We start from the raw sequence: 18,642 nt of genomic DNA on the forward strand, positions 1-18,642 counted from the left end.
CAAGCGCCAAATAAATGGCCAATAAAACGATTTCCGAAGTTATCCTTTTATCCAGGTTGGTTAAAGAAGCTAAGTATGAAATTGCAGTGGAAGCTTTAACATTCTCACCAGAAGAAACGTTGGTAATGATCTGTTTAGGCATCACCAGGTGAAGAACACCATTAGAGAACCTTGCATGAATCTGGTTTGGTTGACAGTCTTCTGAAATCCGGAATTCTCTCTTGAATCGGCTTATTCTTTTCGATTTTTCTTCATCCATTCCACGTTCTCCACTGATTACTAACATCCCAGAACTACTAATTTGGACTTTCAGTTGCTGTCTTTTGAATCCTACAATCATCACCACACCAAACTTTGATCATTTGAAGATCATTAATGGAAGTATATGACGTAATAATGACAAAATTAGTACCCGACGTTTGCACGAATAGTCACTTTACCACTTTTTTGAAAGAATTTTATCCTCCGACATTTTTATTTTTAATCGAAATAGCCTATGTTGGATGAAAATTGTTAGTTGACAAATGGTTATCACTTTAGGTGATATGATACATGTTACGTCATCAATAAAAAACATATGAAAATATCATATTAGCAACATGTGTTGACTGTTAATCAACCCATGATTTCCATCAATCATGGGTTATTTTAACTAAAAATTAAAATGTTTGGGGGCTCATGCTCCAAAAAAAATAAGGGGCAAATTGATCATTTCTCCAAACTTTGGGTACTAATTTTATCATTATACCAAAATATGATACATATATGCAACTATTTACCGGGAAGATGGACTTCGAGGGCATCACTCTTTTGATCCCTTTTCCATTTGCAAAAAGGCTCAAAATCTTCATAAATGGTTTCCATGGAAGCCTGCATCTTATTTCTGCCTATTCTTCTTCTCTTTTTGCTCCCTTTCTGAATTATTTAGAGATAAGAAGAATTGAAATATATGTATATAATATGAGAATGATTCCTTTTTGGCTTTCGGAAGATTGGGTTACTTTTAGGTTTTCCTTGGGTATGCCATGGATGAAAAAACTATTGTTTTGTTATTCCTAACTTTTCTTAACCCTTTACTGCTACGCATAAGTACTATTTGAGAGATTCTTAGCTCGGGGAGTTTGGGGTAAGGTTGCGTGACATTGGCTAATAGAAGTTGATATCTTTAATAATTTTACATTCAGGAATCAATGAGTTCAAGCAACAGTGACTACCGTTTAGTTTAAACGGTCGGTTAACCGTTATAACGGTTATGAGATTTTTCTAATCGTAACCTAACTATTAAGAAATGGTTAACCACTAACAGTTAACCGTTATTAACGGTTCAGTTACAGGTTAACCTATTACAATTTTTTATCAATTTTTTTCATAATTCATAATACAAAAAATATAACACTTAACACATACTTACACTGGTGTAAGTGAATAAAATAAACAAGTGTAACATTTAACACATACTACAACGATGTAAGTGAATAAAAAAGTGTAGCACTTAACACATACTTACACCGGTGTAAGTAAATAAAATAAAAAATGTAACACTTAACACATATTTATACTAGTGTAAGTATGTACATCTCCCAATATCTTAATACCTAACAATAAACATATAATTATATTGGTGTAAGTATGTTTCTATTTTTTTAAAGAAATAAATAATAAAAAATATATATTAAGTTATTTGTATACAAATTATATATATATATATAATAAATACTTGTATGAAGTTACTTGTAAAAATATAATAAATTAGAAATATAATTATAAATTTAATTTATTAACAATTGATCATTGGTTAACCGTTTATCAAAATTTTATAACCGTAACTTTAACTGTTAACCATCATTTTTAACGGTTCGATTAACCGAAGCCGCTTAGTATTAATTGTTCAGTTAATTAACCTGTTAAATATAATGGTTATATCGGTTAACGGTTACGGTTAAAGATTTCAGGTTTTTTTAACACCCCTAATTAAGAGTATTTAAAACAAATTATATTAATTTGTAATAATTTTAGTTTAATAAAAAAAAATTAGATTTTTATATAACCATCTTTATACTTTAATCTATTTTATTCAAAACACCATGATTTGAATTCCAAATATTATTAAGGGATCTAACAGTCCATCTCATTAGACTGATAGTTAGTCATTTCATCATAATTTTTAATTGTTTTTTAAACATTATTAAATAATATTTAGAAATTAATTGCGATTTTAATTTATTATATGAGGGGTAAAGTATATAAATAGTCTCCAAACTCTTATGGTTCTTGTATTTTGGTCACCCAACTTTTAAAACTTACAAATAGTAATTGAACTTTTAGTTTGTTTTCATAAAGTCTCTGTCGTTACCTCCTATTAGTTTTTACTGACATGACACTTAACTCCCGTTAACTCTTCTTTTTCTTCTTCTTACTAAACCACCAACGTAGGCTCCTCCTCCCAAAGCACCATCCAAGCTGACAGCTCAGTGTTGCAGCCAATGCAACAAGCATCAAAAATGCTTATAAAAGGTCTAACTGAACTCTTCATGGAAGCGATAAATTTGTTGGTATAATGAAATGAGGTTTGTTATATATGGCTGAAAGAGCTAAAAAAGTACGGATCTTGAATGTATCTGTATCAATTTCAAATCCATCTTCGAGTTCAATAGATTTTGGCATTAAAAAAATGGGATTTAAAAGAGACAAAAAATGGACAAAAAAGAATATCAAATGTTTTTCACCCCACAAGTATTTTCCTACTTTGAAGTAAACCCAAAGATGAAATTTTGGAATGATAAATATATCAAGAAATTGCATATGAAAGTTCGATTTTGCTAGATTAGTGAAAATTTCATGACCAAATAGCTAATATTAAAAGGAAAAGGGGGAATTGAACAAAATATAAAAGAAATTTAAGAAGTTTGGAATAGAAAAATTAACGGAATGGAGTGAGGGACAGTCTCCCATTTCTTTTCTTTGCCCATTTAAATGAATGTTGTTTGCAGGATTATTGTCGGTGGTGGGGGAGATTTTGTTCATCACTTCATCTGTGGTATTTGGTGGAGAAGCATAAGTTGGTGGTTTAGTAAGAAGAAGAAGGGGTGGGGGTTAACGGGAATAAAGTACTACGTCAACAAAAACTAACGAGAGGTAACGACGAGAACCTTACTAGAAACAAATTAAAAGTTTGATGACTGTATTGAAAATTTCAAAAGTTGAGTGACCAAATTGCAAGCACCCTAAAAGTTAAGAGACTATTTATATACTTTACCCTAAAAATTATAAATTCTTAGTTTAATAGATAAAGTTAAGTTTGAAGACCCTTAACCTCTAAAATTGAAATTCCATTGTATGTAAAAATTATCATTTATTTTTAAAAAAATAATAAAAAAATAATAAAATATATATTACATTTGGCATTATAAAGATTACACAAAAGTACTATAAAATAGTATTGCCGTTGTCCAAACTTTTACTTAAAAATAATGAGTAAAGTCATGGTCACTAAATTATCACAAATGATCTTTCTGGATATTTAAATTCAAAATGACTATAATAGGTATTAAATTTTGTATTTTGTTACAAAGTAGACACCATGTCATTTGATTTTTTAGTTGTAACTAAAATTTCATCTTTGATACTTTTCTAATATTTCTAAGTTATAATTTGAAAGTTTTTTTTTAAATAGTATATATATATATATATAATATCATAATTTATTTTAAATTAAAAAGTATTTTTAGAAATTACAAATTTAAGAAAATATTTTATAAATGATAAAATTTTATAAACTCCTTCATTATAACTAAGAAATTAATGCAACTTTAAATAATATCATATTAATTGCACTTGAAAATTGTAAATTTAATTAGTAATGAGGAGTTTGATTCAATAAAAAAATATTAGATCAAACCTATAATAAAAAAATAACTTGGATTTGATTAAATAACAGGATGATTCTTAAAAAACTGAGGTTGGAGACTTGAGTTTTATTTTAGATAAATTATGTAGCTCTCTTCATATTATATTTTAGTTTTAATTTTAATTTTAATTTTATAATTTGTCGAATAGTTATCAAATATATTTCTTTTGTGGTATGAAATAAAATGTTAATGAACTTTGCCAGTTGCAGCAGACATCCAACATGATCAATGTGGCTTATTTTGGTGATTAAGATAAATTTTACCATATGGGTAAATGGTAGGTATTAATAGCTTGAAATATAGGATAGTTTATTGGTGTTAAAGAAAAGAAAATTTTGGAATATTATATCTAGAAACTAGTCTCCTTATATTATGAAACTAGTCATAAAAGTTTCTCTAAATGCATGAATTAGAGCATATAACTCTAGTCTCCTCATATTATGAAGTTTGGTGATTTCAATAGGTTTCCTGATAGGCTTTAATCTTAGAAACATGTTCATGTTGGTTTTATTATATCTAGATCCTCTTGAAAACCCCTAAATTACTTGGCAAAATTTCCTAGTTAAGTCATACCAGCCGCATGATATCGGTATCCTTGAAAATCTAAGGGAAGATGCACTTAAGATTTAGGTTCAAACTCGAGTGTGAGCTTCAATTGAGTTAAGTCTGATAATATTTCGAGTTCAAGTTTTTGAGCTCGAGTCGAGTTTGGCAATTCCAAGTATGTGAGTTTTAGAGTCAAGCTCGATTTTATACTTTTCGAGTCGAATCACGCTCAATAATACTAGAACTTGACGATTTATTTGCGGTCCTATTTACTTTTCATTAAAAGCAAGTAAACAACTAAAGAAGCTCTATTGGGCTTGTTATAAATAAAAAATATTAAAGTTGGGCTAATTAATAGAACATGTGTTTTAATATGTGCTAGCTGCTAGGGTTAAGGGAATGAAAAGGGAGAGAGAGAGTTTGTGTCGTTCTACTACCTTTCTTCTTTTTTTCTTCTGTTTTTCTTCCGTCGTTCTTCTGCAACTCTTTCTTCTTCTATTTCTTCTATTATTATTTATTAAAATATTAAATTCTGAAAAGAAAAAAACCTTCCATAAGCTCGCAGGCGCTGCGCCCGGCACGCGCCTCCTAGTGCCTTTCGTATACCGCCCCGCCCCGCCCCGGCCCAGATTGGCACACCTTTAAAAACCCAGATAATGACATCCTTTCGAACAATGAATACATAAATTATTATGTCGCTATCAATAGTTTAAATAATTGTATCCTTAAACTCTATGTCACGTCATCATTTATACATGGGCTAGCGTATCAACATTATTTATTATCATATTAGTTTCGTTAATTACTACATCAATACTACAATGACCGACATTGATTAAAGAATAAAATTAATATAATTAAATGAGTTTAAGAAAAAAATATAATTAAAATATGAAAATGAAAATTTTAATTTGGGTTTACAATGTGGACAAAATATTCTTTTAATTCTTCATATCCCATATGCTTTCTAGTAAGTTATTATAACCACTCTGAACAAAGACATGAGGTTATCAGTTGAACTAATTTAAAATGTTCACAAGAGACGATTGATCATATATATATAAAAGACGAAGATGGTAAGCCCAAAAAGGTCTAGTCTCTATCGAAGAAGTTGATTGAAAGCATGTCATCAACTGTTCAAAAACAACGTCGGTCTCAAGTAGTTCGGCATCCTCATCATGAAGTATTTCTCTTCTTTTTATTTTTTGTGTAAAGTATGATCTACAATTATAAGACGTTACTTTATTAAGTCCATCGACTATTAAATGCTACAAAATGTTCCTTCAACAATAAGATATTGTCGAGATGTTTCTCTGCCCGACGACGGAGAATGCAAATAATACACCTCAAGGGGCGTAACTAGTCTCAAAAAAGTAAGTGCTTATCCTCCTTGAATCAGTTAAAACACCAAATTGTAGAGTCGTCACCAATCTTTTAATTTGGTAAGATTGGTCACCAAAATGTTATATTATTCTAATAATATTCCTAAGAATAATATTAAAATAACACAACTTGGGTCTGCTTACCAGAAAAATGAGTTTGGGAGTCGGTTACGTATGGAGAATGATTAACACCCACATAATGCCCAAAATTAGTACCGGTATTTATTAATTAGTGTCTTTGCAATAAATGATAAATTTGTATTTAATTTATAATCCCATAAAAACAATTAAGAACATTATTTTATGTCAGCAAATCATTTGAAATACCTTCCTTATAAATTAGAGAAATATTTTATGATTTATCACATAAAATAACATAATTTATATCTAATAAATTTTAAAGATTAAAATTTGAAAATATAAAAATACTAAGTTACTATTGTAAATAAATACTATTTATGGTACTAAATATGTAAATAAAATGAAAGTAATATTAAAGATTAAAATTATTAAAATTAGGTGGTTAAATAGTAAAATAAAAGTAATAGCACTAATTTGAATTATTATAAAGACTAGGGGCTATTAGTATAAATAATCCTATAATAATAATTTAGGATTAAAATATAGATTATTTAAAATAATAGGTATTAAACATGCAATTTTATCTTAATTATATATAAATATATAGGCAGGACTAAAAAGAAATAAAATAAAATTCGAAATCCAAATTAAAATGTATAGAAAATCCATTCAGTGACTAAAATAAATGTTTACAAAACCTCAGGGACTTCAGACGTGATTTGACCCTTTTAAAATTTACGCAGATACCCCTCCCTAAAATTACGTCGTTTGGAAAGAGATATAAGTACTCGAATTATGCCCCAAAATGCTTGAGCTCTCTCATTTTCTCCTCTCTGCTTCTCTTTCTAGGAGAGAGAAGCTCTCTCTTCTCTCTAAACTCCCTCACCGGAGGCACCGGAGGGAGATCTGGTCACAGGCCGACCACCGTCGGCCTCCATATTCCAACGTCGATAGCCGAAATTTGAGAAAATACCCCTAAATTTTTCTTTTTTTATTCTAAGGCCAAATATGGCCTTCCCTTACTCTAATACCCCTTAGATTGACCTAGATCTAAAAAATATCGAAGGCTTTACCTTCGATTTAACGGCGGTTCTGACGACGTTGAAGCTCCGACGGTTGGTTAAGTATCTCAGTTTCTTTATTTTTGCTTTTGAATACTGCTCGTTGGTTACTGTCTTGACGTTGCTCTCGTCCATATCTCCTCGCTATTCGTATTTCTTTCTTGCTGTGTTGGTTTGTTGTTTTCTTACAGGGTCGAGACTATTTATAGGCCTCGGGAAATCGACCGTAATGATGAGATTTTGGTGAGTCACCAGACCTATGGTGGTGACTCAATATAGGCTGATGTGTTGTGCAGTTCTCCTTCACCCTATGGATCATTCCATTAGATGCGGTGGCACCGTGGCAGCAGATAGTTGGAGGCGACGATCGAAATCATAACCCTAGGGTTATGATACCCTAGGGTTTCTTCTAGATGAAATGTGGACCGTTGGATCTCTCCAGATCCAATGGTGATGGTTGTTGGCAGCTGTTGAAGAAGATGGGGTAAACCCTAGTTGCTGATGGGCTCTTTGGGTTGAACTAGTTTTGGGCCTCTCGGGTCGAATCAATCTGGTTGATTTCTCGGGTTGGATCTTCTTGGGTTTGGTTGTATTCCCGGGTCTGGATCTACTTGGGTGTATTGGGCTTTCACATTTGTAATTGGACCTCCGGGTCATATGTAATATTATTTAATAATACTAATATTATTAATATAATATATATAATAATAACGTATATAATAAAAACATATATAATTAATAATATATATATAATAATATAAACGGACAAAAACTAGTATCGACAACTGCCCCTCTTTGCTTATTTTTGTGTAAACAAGAATAAAACAAAGATAAAAAGACAATAAGTTTTTGTTCAGTTGACTACAAATTTTGATAAAAATCTGTTCCATTACTCTTCTGTGGAGATTGGAATTAAATAGTGTAAACATCTTGCCGAAAGGACTGACGGATGGCCCTAAAGACTTATCATCTTGCTCGAAAGACTGGACAGATGACCTGAAGGATTTAAACATCATACTCGAAGGACTTACAGATGACTCGAAGGATTTACAAATTCGTGATAAATAATTTACTGAGTAAGAGACTTCTTACTTTTCAAAAATTTCATTTTTGGAAAAGATTAGATGAGAAACGTTTAAAATCACTTTCTTATTTTTCAAGATAACTTGTTGGTTTGGGCATGCCCCAAAAATAATGCTTCTTCTATGGATTGCGTCCATCTCTTCTTCAGATGTTTGTCTCTCCTAACATGCTTCATGTACTTGTGATTTGAATTCTACCTTATACTCGTAAGGTATTTTGTTCTTGCATTTTCATGTGAGAAATGTATTTATAAGCGTGCAATCAAATGTATCAATGAAATGCATGATCTTTTATGCAAATGATGTTTTTATGAATGTAAAATGTTGATTCAATCTTCTCTTGACTTCTAAGTTTGATCTTCTTCCACTTGATCATTCATTTGCATTTCTTTTTTCGAATATCAGTGTAGCAACTTATGCTATCAAACTTGCATTTCCAAAGAATTATCTGATCCACTTGTATTTTGGTGTCTTCTCTTGCCTTCAGAAGAACTGTTCCATTATGGAACTCTTGTCATACTTAGAATTATGACTTTGTTGCTCTACTTTGTCTTTGATAACACTAGCTGTCTTTACCTGAACTTTTATAGAAATCCAATAAAGCTTTCTATCTTTGAAAAGAGAATCTATCACCTTTGAAAAGAGAATCTATCATCTTTGAAAAGAGAATCTATCATCTTTGAAAAGAGAATCTATCATCTTTGCATAATGTAGATATGAATGTGCTAAACTCAGTAGAGAATAATCAGGATATCAATGTTATTTTGATTTGACTCTTGAAACACTTCAGAAGAAGGATTTATCCTAATTCCTTTCATGTCTCCACATCTAATCAGACCTTTAACAAGATTATTCAAATCATATCATGTCTAGATGCTTAACAACAACCCATCGTTTAATCTTAGTTGACTCCACTAGTTTCTTGTTGTTAAAGTTCCAACGTCTCTTTCGTGGAAAGAAATCTTCATCATTTCTCATTTATAATTCTTGGAGTGTGAAGAAAAACTTTATCTTATGTCAACCACATGATCGTGATTGTAACATTGGTTCAACACCATAATCACTGGTTCGTAAAACATTTGACAACACATTCATCCTTTCCTGTGGCTCATGAGGGGATAATGTGATCACATGGTAGACAAAACAGTGATGTATAGTCAATTATACTATCATGGTTTCACCATTTTCATTCTTCATACCTTTCTGTTTCAGTGAAAATATTTGTTCAAATCAAAGACCTTATACTCCTGGATGATATGGGCCCTCAGCATGCCTCCATCATTTACTTCTTGTTAATGTGAGCCTTCAAAATGCCTCACATGGGTCATTTTTCTTTAGAATACCCTAAAATTCTATTTCTGATTGGAATGAGTCTTCACAAATGTTTCATATGGATTATTTCTGTCTGATATGAGCTTTTAGCATGTCCCAGCATTAAAATTCCCCAACATTATTTCATGCTGATGTGATCGTTCAAAATACCATGTTGGATCATTTTTGTTTAAAATAGGCCTTTAGCATGCCCCGCATAGATTATTTCTGACTGGAATAGGTCTTTAGGATGCCCCAACCTTTTTATGTGAATGTGAACCTTCTAGATATCTGAATATGCTAAGTTGTAAGGCTTACTCTCAATGTCCATTTGATTTGAATCTCATGATCATTACAAGGTCCAACTTTGATATTGCCCCATTGTGGTACTTATGGCCTAATTCATGCCTAAATCTCTTGATTTTGGATGATCTCATTCCATTATTACTAAACAACAATGTTATCAAGTAACTTGAGAGATTCTCTTCATGTGGTCATAAACTTTGAGAAATGAGCAATTATTCTTACATAAATGTTTTAGATATGTGCCTCTTCTTATGGAGGTGATCATCTTTTTCTTGACTGTTTGCCTCAAAGGGAATGTTATAAGTCCAATTCTCCAGACTTTTGATTTCGCAGGCCACTACTTTCAAGAATATGAAATGTTTGGCCTTGCTAATTCTTTTTCTCAAATAGGTAGAATAGACATCAACTTGACTCAGGATCATTTCTCTTTTGGGACAATCCTGTTTGAAAATGTTCTTCCTCATTTCTTATCAAAGAATGAAAGAATTTTGTAAAATATTGCACCTCACGGGTTCACAATAGAATCAGGTCATAAGCACGAATTCAAAGAATATCAAAAGAATCAACAACTTTTACTGTTTCAGAGTTATAGTTCTTTGACAAGTATAAAGATTGAGAGGTTTGTTTTCAGGTTAGCTTCCCTATTTTCTATGGTTACATCTTAGTGAAGATGTCACTCATCTCTCGCTTTTTTGAACATTGTCACATACCTCACTTTCTTTGACTTGGTATCTTTAACCGGATGTATACAAAATGACACAATCTAGTATAACAGTTACTAGACCTTCTAGAATACCTCCATTTCAATTCTCTGAAATCTTTGATTCTATCCAAAGTAGTGTGAAAACATCGGTCTAACAATGAGATTTATGTGCAAGTGTGTGAAATAGACTATAACATGTATTATTTCACTTTTTAACAATAACTTCTTCTTTTGCCATTTTGGCTAGCTGAATTCAGCTTTATTGCAATTAGCCTTCATTGGGCTAGCTGAAGGATTCATTTCATCACAAAGTCTTCGACTTGACAATCACAGTGGAGCAAACACCAAACTTTCAGGTACTCAAACAATGTCATGCTTTGAACATAATATATTCATAAAGCCGGGGCTTTTTGAGTTTCCTCTAGAACCAATTGCCTTAGTGGAATAGCTCAGCTTTATTAAACACATAACAACATGGATATATGACACCAACTTCTTAAGTTTATTAAGAACATGTCATAATCTATGTGTTTGGTAGAATTTAGAAAATATCATTACCAAATTTCAATTCCCAAGCAACTACCTTAGACTAGATTTGTCAAAGTTTCATCGTCGAACCTCATCAATATAAAAGTAATAGATTCTTTGGAATGCTACAAAAGATGTCCTATATTGTACATTTTTATATTTAAATACCAAGCCTTTTGTCTAATTCCTTGCATTGGAGAAAGCTCTCTCATATTTGTAATAAGGTAGTGTTTGGGTATATTTCTTCTGAGGTAATGTCAGGGTCCTTTTTTCTGGTTTTCACTCTTGATACTTTGTCAAAGATGTATAACTCTAATTGTAAAGAGTTTTTAATCCAATGATATTTAAAGAACTACATGATTGCATAATTGATTCAATGCTCATAACCTTATAAGCAACACAAATTTATTACAAAAGGCGGAGAAAGGAACAAAAACATGTTCAAACAAGATGTTAGAAAATAAGATAAAGTTCCATGACTGGTGAAATAATCTCTTATTTGATCTGGATGCCCCATTATTCATCCAATGTGATGAAAATTGACTTAATTATGCTTAGATTTCCCACTTGAGTTTGTCATCCATTGTTGCACTAATTCTCGTGTCAATGTCCTATTGTCAATAAACATCTCTATCTCCTTTAACAGTGGTATACAATTCCCTGTAGAATGCCCAGATACCCCCAAATAGAAATCACAAACACTATCATTATCATAACTATGAGCAAAAGGGTTTGGTAGTACTTTCGTTGGCCTCGGTGTGATGTATTGACCTTCAATCAAATGAGGGTATAGATCTGAGATAGAAGTTTGGAACACCTCCAAAGTATTTCTCAATCATATGACTTTCTTTGGTCGTTCTAAACCACTAACTGTTCCTTTTCTTTTGTGGTTGAGAGGATTCTGAACGTGACATTCATTCACATCATCAACTTTCGCTTTTTTATCAAGTAAGCCTTTGGATATGACTTTTAAATTTCCTTTTTTTATTGCGTTTTCAATCAATTCTCCATTTGTCACAAGATACTTAAATCCATCCTTTGAACTTGCCAGCATTAACTCATAAAAAGGAGATGGAAGGGAATCATGAAACATATATGATATCTCTTCTTCTATCATGGGAGGTTGAACTTGTACTGCCACTCCTCTCCATCTTAAGGCATAATCTTTAAATCCTTCATTGGTTTTCATCCTTATTTCTTAAATATTCTTACGTTTGGGAGCTAAGTTTTTAACATATCGATATTGTCCCAAAAATGCATCAGCTAAATCAACCCATTTCTTGATCTGTTCTCGGTCCAAATGATTGTACCATACTAATGCTGGCCCAACAAGACTATCATAGAATGAGTGAATTAAAAAATATCAAAATTTAGGTACCCTTCTATTTTTCTGTAAAATATTCTTAAGTGGATTAGGGGACAACTGGTGCCATCATATTTCTCAAAATCAGGCATTTTGAATTTATGGGGAATAACCAAATCTGGAACTAAGCTGAGCTCTCTTGCTTCTAGTTCTTTGTGAGAGACACTAACAACGTTCATAGCTCTAATTGATTTCTCCGCCTGATTGAATCCATCCTCATATGGTGCATAGTTAATGAGATTATTCTTTATGTTCGAGTGGGATGCCCCAGGGTATGTTATCATCCTCGATGCATTAACATGATAGTATTGTTGCTCTTTAACGGTAATCTCTTCTTCATTAGCAGTCATAGTTTCCATTACTTGGACCATATGATTCGATCCCTCTTGTAGAGATCTTAATGTTTCATTACTCATATCTTGATGGAACCTGCCAAACTGTTCTTGCAACTGATCTTGTTATCTCTCATGAGATTGCCCCATTGTTTCCATGATGATGATACATTAATATGAATGAATGATATCGGTTTTACTGTTACAAAACCTTTCATGAACTATTTACATGTGTGTAGCAATACTTAAATAAATAAATGTGATGCAAATGCGAAAATGAGAATACAGAATGTGCAATACAAATGTGTAACATCCTCAATACCGGGTTAGTGACTAAATTGGAAAGTTTCAGATTTTGGTGATTAAAATAGAATGAATGAATAGTATAAAGATTTGTATGTAAATGATTGTGTAGAATTTAATTGAAAGGAAGAAGGAATGGAAGGGCCAAAGAGTCATTTGCAAGGAAAATTAATTAAAGAAGGGATAAGGATATATATGAGTACAAGTGGGTTGAAAATGAGAGAACAACAAAGGCTTCCAGAGTTCTCTTCTTGTTCTTCTTTCTTCCTTCTGCGTGTGAACCAAAGCAAAGGTAAGATTTCTGATTATTGAGTTTCTTGTTAAATTTAATATTGGGTTTTGATTATTGGATGATAACTAAGCTTGAGGAAAGCTTAAGTTATCTTAACATCAAAGGATGATTGGGTTAGGAGAGATTTAAGATTTGAAGTTCTTAAATGAAATCTTGGAATAGAGTTCATAACTAGAATTGAAAGTTATATTTGACTTGTCATCAATCTAGTTAAGATATATGAAGTGTTAAAAGCGGAATTCAAACATGTTGATTTATTAATGTAATTCTTGAATTACATAAGAAGGATATGATTTGAAGGTTTAAGATGAAATAAATGAGTATAAATTGGTTTAAGGATGTGTACTAGAGTTAAGAATGAAAAAGAGGATTAAACATGAAGGATTTAATCCAAAATGAATGAATGTTCAGGTTCAAAAAGAGGATTCTGGGCAGAGTGCATCGATGCACATTCATAGTGCATCGATGCACATTCATAGTGCATCGATGCATCAAGGTTAAAACCCAGAAATTGTTTGAAGGTGTATCGATGCATTAGTAGTGCATCGATGCACTCTTTTAAAATAAAAACATCGAATGCAATTCATGCATCGATGCATAATTAAAGCATCGATGCATCCCATTAATAATGAAACATCGAATGTAATTGGTGCATCGATGCATAAGGAGTGCATCGATGCATCCCAGCAATAATAATATCGAATACCTTTTATGCACCGATGCATCAGTAGTGCATCGATGCATACCTTCATTAAAAGATGAAATTGACTTTTCTCTTAGTCTAAAGAGTGAACCATTAGAGTATATTAGTTATAATACTGATATAAATCCATGTGTGATTATGTAGATACTAAAAGTAAGCTTATTCCGGAACGATCAAAGGATTAGAATCGAAGCAAAGTAAAGCTAAGGTGAGTGCATACTATATGTATATTATAATGGAATAAGACTTGTGATAAGTCTAATCCCTAAGTTAATTTTTATAATATAGTAGTGGTGAACATGCATACATGATAATTATTGTGATACATGCATAAGACATATATATATTCATGTGATATGATATGATATGACATGTGATATGAGAACATGATATGAAGTGATATGAGATACATGATCACAAGAGAAATGATATGAGTACATGAATATATGAAATATAACAATAATGCCCATAGTATACGATATGAGAACTATAGGTGTAATTGGCATGCGAAGAGTCGAGGATATAATAGTCCTTCGGGATGTAGTCCTTCGGGATATAGGGGTCCTACGGGACATAGATAATAGTCCTACGGGATGAATACTGAACTAAGGTTCGATGCCCCATAAGGGAATTGATACGATTTGTGGTGACAGCGTTAGTGCACAACCTCAATGTACTCACATACCTCTATTCTCAATAATATATATGGGCTATACAATTGAAATGCAGATTTACAGTGAAAGTGATACAAGAAGGTAAGTTTCGTATGTGCATTATATGTTATTGTGCGATAGATACATGCATATTGAAATGTCATGATCCAATGGTAAGTATGAACATTCATAAGTTTATTGTTGCATATTCATTTATTGCCTCACTAAGTCTATGACTTAGCGTGTAAGTGATTTACACGTAGGTACCAAGAATCAGGAAAAGTGGAAATATAAGTAGCACGTACATCAATACTACTAAGAGATTAGATCAGAAGTAATTGACAAAGTATGTACTTAGTTATGTATAGAATATTGGCATGTAATAAGTGTTAATTACGAATACTCTGATCGATTTTGTATTTTATGGTCTTATGTAAATTAAAGTATTTCGTTTTAATGAAAGTTTTAAAAATTCCCGGGATTTTCTATAAGAGTCAAGGTTTTGAAAAGTCAATGTGACACCTCAGACTTGTATTCGGGTCGGATATGAGTTAAGGGTGTTACATTTAATGGTATCAGAGCTACGGTTTAGTCGATTCTCGGCATAAACCGAAGTCTAGAGTGTCTTATAAGGTATACATGCCAACAAAATAGTGGAAACTTCTGATCTGATGGAATAGTAAGTATGTTGTTTTGCTAATAGAACTATATGGTTGTATTTTTATAGATGTCATGACAAAGTAGATCTAGAAATGAAGCGGGAGGCGATAGACCCGCTGAAAGCAGTAATTCACCTGCTCTGGTCAGGCAGAGTGAAGAACAGACATCCTCTGGAATGCCTGTCAATAATCAAGATATATTCTTTAGAACGTTAGACGCGGTATTGAAGCGTTTCCAACCTCTTGTTACTTCAACTCCAAAAATTAATGTTGCGAAAGAGTTGAAGGGATTAGGAGTAGGGGTGGATAAAAAATCCGAATATCCGATTTTGCGAAAAAAATATCCGAAACCAGATTTGGGAAAAACCGGTTTGAAAAAAACCGGTTAAAAACCGGTTTTTATCCGGAAAAAAAATCGGTCTGGGTTTAAAAAACTAGCCGTTATATAGCCGTTGGGGGGTTTTGTGACCGTTTTTGATCGTTTTTCTTTAAAAAAAAATTACCATTTTACCACCCTAAACATGTATAAATAGGTTGGGGATGTATTTGGTTGATTACAACTTTCTCAAATCTTATTACACAACACCTAAACATCTCTCAAATCTTATTTTTGTAATTTTTTGTTCATCATGAGTTACACGGCTGAATCTTCCGTCGGGGGAAACCTTGAAGTCGTGAGAGTGATCGAACACACTCGAAACAAAGATATTTGGGATCACTACGATTTATGTGAGATGTCAAATGGCTCGAGGAGGGCGCGTTGTAAACTTTGTCTAAAGTTGCTTGCATCGGAAGGAAACACAACGTTGAAGAACCATTTGACAAAATCATACAAGGCACTTCGCTCAAGATCGGATCCTAGTCAATCGAATCTTACACCGCAAGGTGGTGTTTTTGTTTACGACAACGAAAAATTACGAGAAGCGTTTACAAAGTTCGTGATTACAAAAGCATTGCAGTTCGACCACTTTGATGATGAAGATTTCACGACAACAATTCAACAACTAATGCAACCACGTTATACTCAAGTAAGTCGTACTACCCTTAGAAGAGATGCTATAAAAATGTGGCGTACGGCGAGGGAAAAAATGATTTTAGGATTCCAAGAACACCGTTATGGTGTGTCGCTTACATGTGACGTTTGGAGTTCCCCTCATAATACCGAAAATTCTTTTTTAGCCGTTACGTCACATTGGTTAGATCAAGATAATTGGAAATGATGAAAAGAACAATCGCGTTTGAATTATTCGGTGAGCCGTATACCGTGCTAATTTATTTACACTTTTAAAAAGGGTAATTTGTCTTTATAAATTAGAAAATAAAGTTTTTTCTATATCCTTTGATAATGCATCGAATAATACAAACGCGGTTCCAAGATTGAAAATATTACTTTCACCGATTTTAGACGGTGCTTTTTTCATACCCGTTGCGTTGCACACATAATTAATTTATCCGTGCAAGCCGGTTTGGAGGTTATTGAGCCGATTAGATTAGAATTTAAAAAAATGATAAAATCGGTTCTTTGTAACAACAACAAAAGACTAAATGATTATAAACGATTTTGTAAGTCCGTTAATAAAAAAGCTTTGGGTCCTAATTTGGATTGTCCAACTCGTTGGAACTCAACTTGGATGATGATGCATACTGCCTTAAGGCAAAGGGAAACATTGTAAACATTTCACGATCGGCTTTTTGAGAGGGGTCATGTCCCAAACATTTATCCGGATTCGAGTTGGGAAACTATAGCCAAAATAACCGATTTGCTTGGGGTTTTTAAAAATGCAACAACTTTTTAATCTGGTGTTTATTACCCTACTAGCCCGTTGGTTCTTAATCAAATATTTTTGTTGGCTACCCGACTAAATGAATTTGAATTTGAAACCGAAGTTTTTCAAGAAATTGGCTTTGCAATGGAGGAAAAACTTTTAAAATATTTTAAGGAGATTCCCCCCATTTTTACTTGTGCCGCCGCTTTAAACCCAACGTTAAATGTTGGCGGGGTTGAAACACTAATTGAACAAATTGCGTTTGCTTTTAATCTAACCGATGATGAACACAACTTTGTCCAAAACCAAATAAATTATTTTAACAAATGTTTTCGAAATGTTTGCAATTTATTTAACTAAATACGGATCAAGTAGTGTAATACACGATCAAATGAGAATGAATGCGGAATCATCTAGTAGACGTCCAAGTAACATAAATTTGAATCTTTTTAACACTCTTGTAAATTCCCAATCCAAACGATCACGTACTACCACCCCAAGTAGCTAGTTGGGAAATTACATGTCATGCGATTTTCTATCAAAAATGACATTTGAAGAGTTTGAAAGTTTGGATATTTTAGCTTGGTGGAAAGAAAAGGAAGAACAATTTCCGATTCTAGCCGCCATGGCCCGTGATTTACTAACCGTCCAAGCTTCTACGGTAGCTTCAGAATCCGCTTTTTCTGTTAGTGGCAGGGTTATATCGCAACGGAGATCAAGACTAAGTCCCGAGTCGGTGGAAGTATGCATTTGTTTAAAGGATTATTTGGATGGAGCGGCTCGTAAGCAACATATCACCACCCTAGAAGATGCAATTGATGCCGATTTGGAAGCAAACTTACACATTGAAGAAGTCGAACTTGGAATATCCCCTCCAAACGAAGAAGGCGAAGATGATGAAGAAGAGATGGCAATGTAGTTTATTTTTAAACTTTATTTCAATTATCGTAAACTTTGTTTCAATTATCGAACTTGAAGTTTTTAAGTATTTGAATTTATCGAACTTGGAAGTTTTTAAGTATTTGAATTTATCAAACTTGGAAGTATTTAAGTATTTCAATTATCGTAAACTTTGTTGCAATTGATGACGATGTAATTTTAATAACATTAAAATCGGTTTTTTTATAACCGGTTTTTTAAAAAAACTGGTTTTTTTAAAACCGAAACCGGTTACACCGGTTAGGATATCCGGCCCTCCAAACCGGTTAGAAACCGAACCGGTTATTTTATAAACCAGTTTTTTTCTATGGGAAAAAACAGGATCGGATAAAAACCGATCCGGATCGGATTGAAATCCGACTTCTGTGCAACCCTAATTAGGAGCTCCAGAGTTTAAAGGGGAAGCCAATGAAGGTCCTATTATTGCGGACCTTTGGCTTAATGACATGAAAGTCATGCTTACGGGACTTCATTGTTCCAATGCTGAGAAGCTGGATGGAGTAATTTCCCTGTTGAGAGGACAAACAAGGATCTGGTGGATCAATGTTACATTGAGGATATCTAATGCCCAAGTAACTTGGTCATTATTTTTAGAAGAATTCAAGTATAAGTGCATTGGAGATCAATTTGTTCGTCAAATGAAACAAGAGTTCATGAATTTGAAGCAATGGAATCACACTGTATATGAGTACGAGTGTGAATTCAATAAGTTGAGTCGCTTTGC

This window comes from Hibiscus syriacus, unplaced genomic scaffold, assembly GCF_006381635.1.
Source record: "Hibiscus syriacus cultivar Baekdansim isolate YM2019G1 unplaced genomic scaffold, ASM638163v2 tig00110984_pilon, whole genome shotgun sequence".
In the NCBI taxonomy this organism is placed as follows: Eukaryota; Viridiplantae; Streptophyta; class Magnoliopsida; order Malvales; family Malvaceae; genus Hibiscus; species Hibiscus syriacus.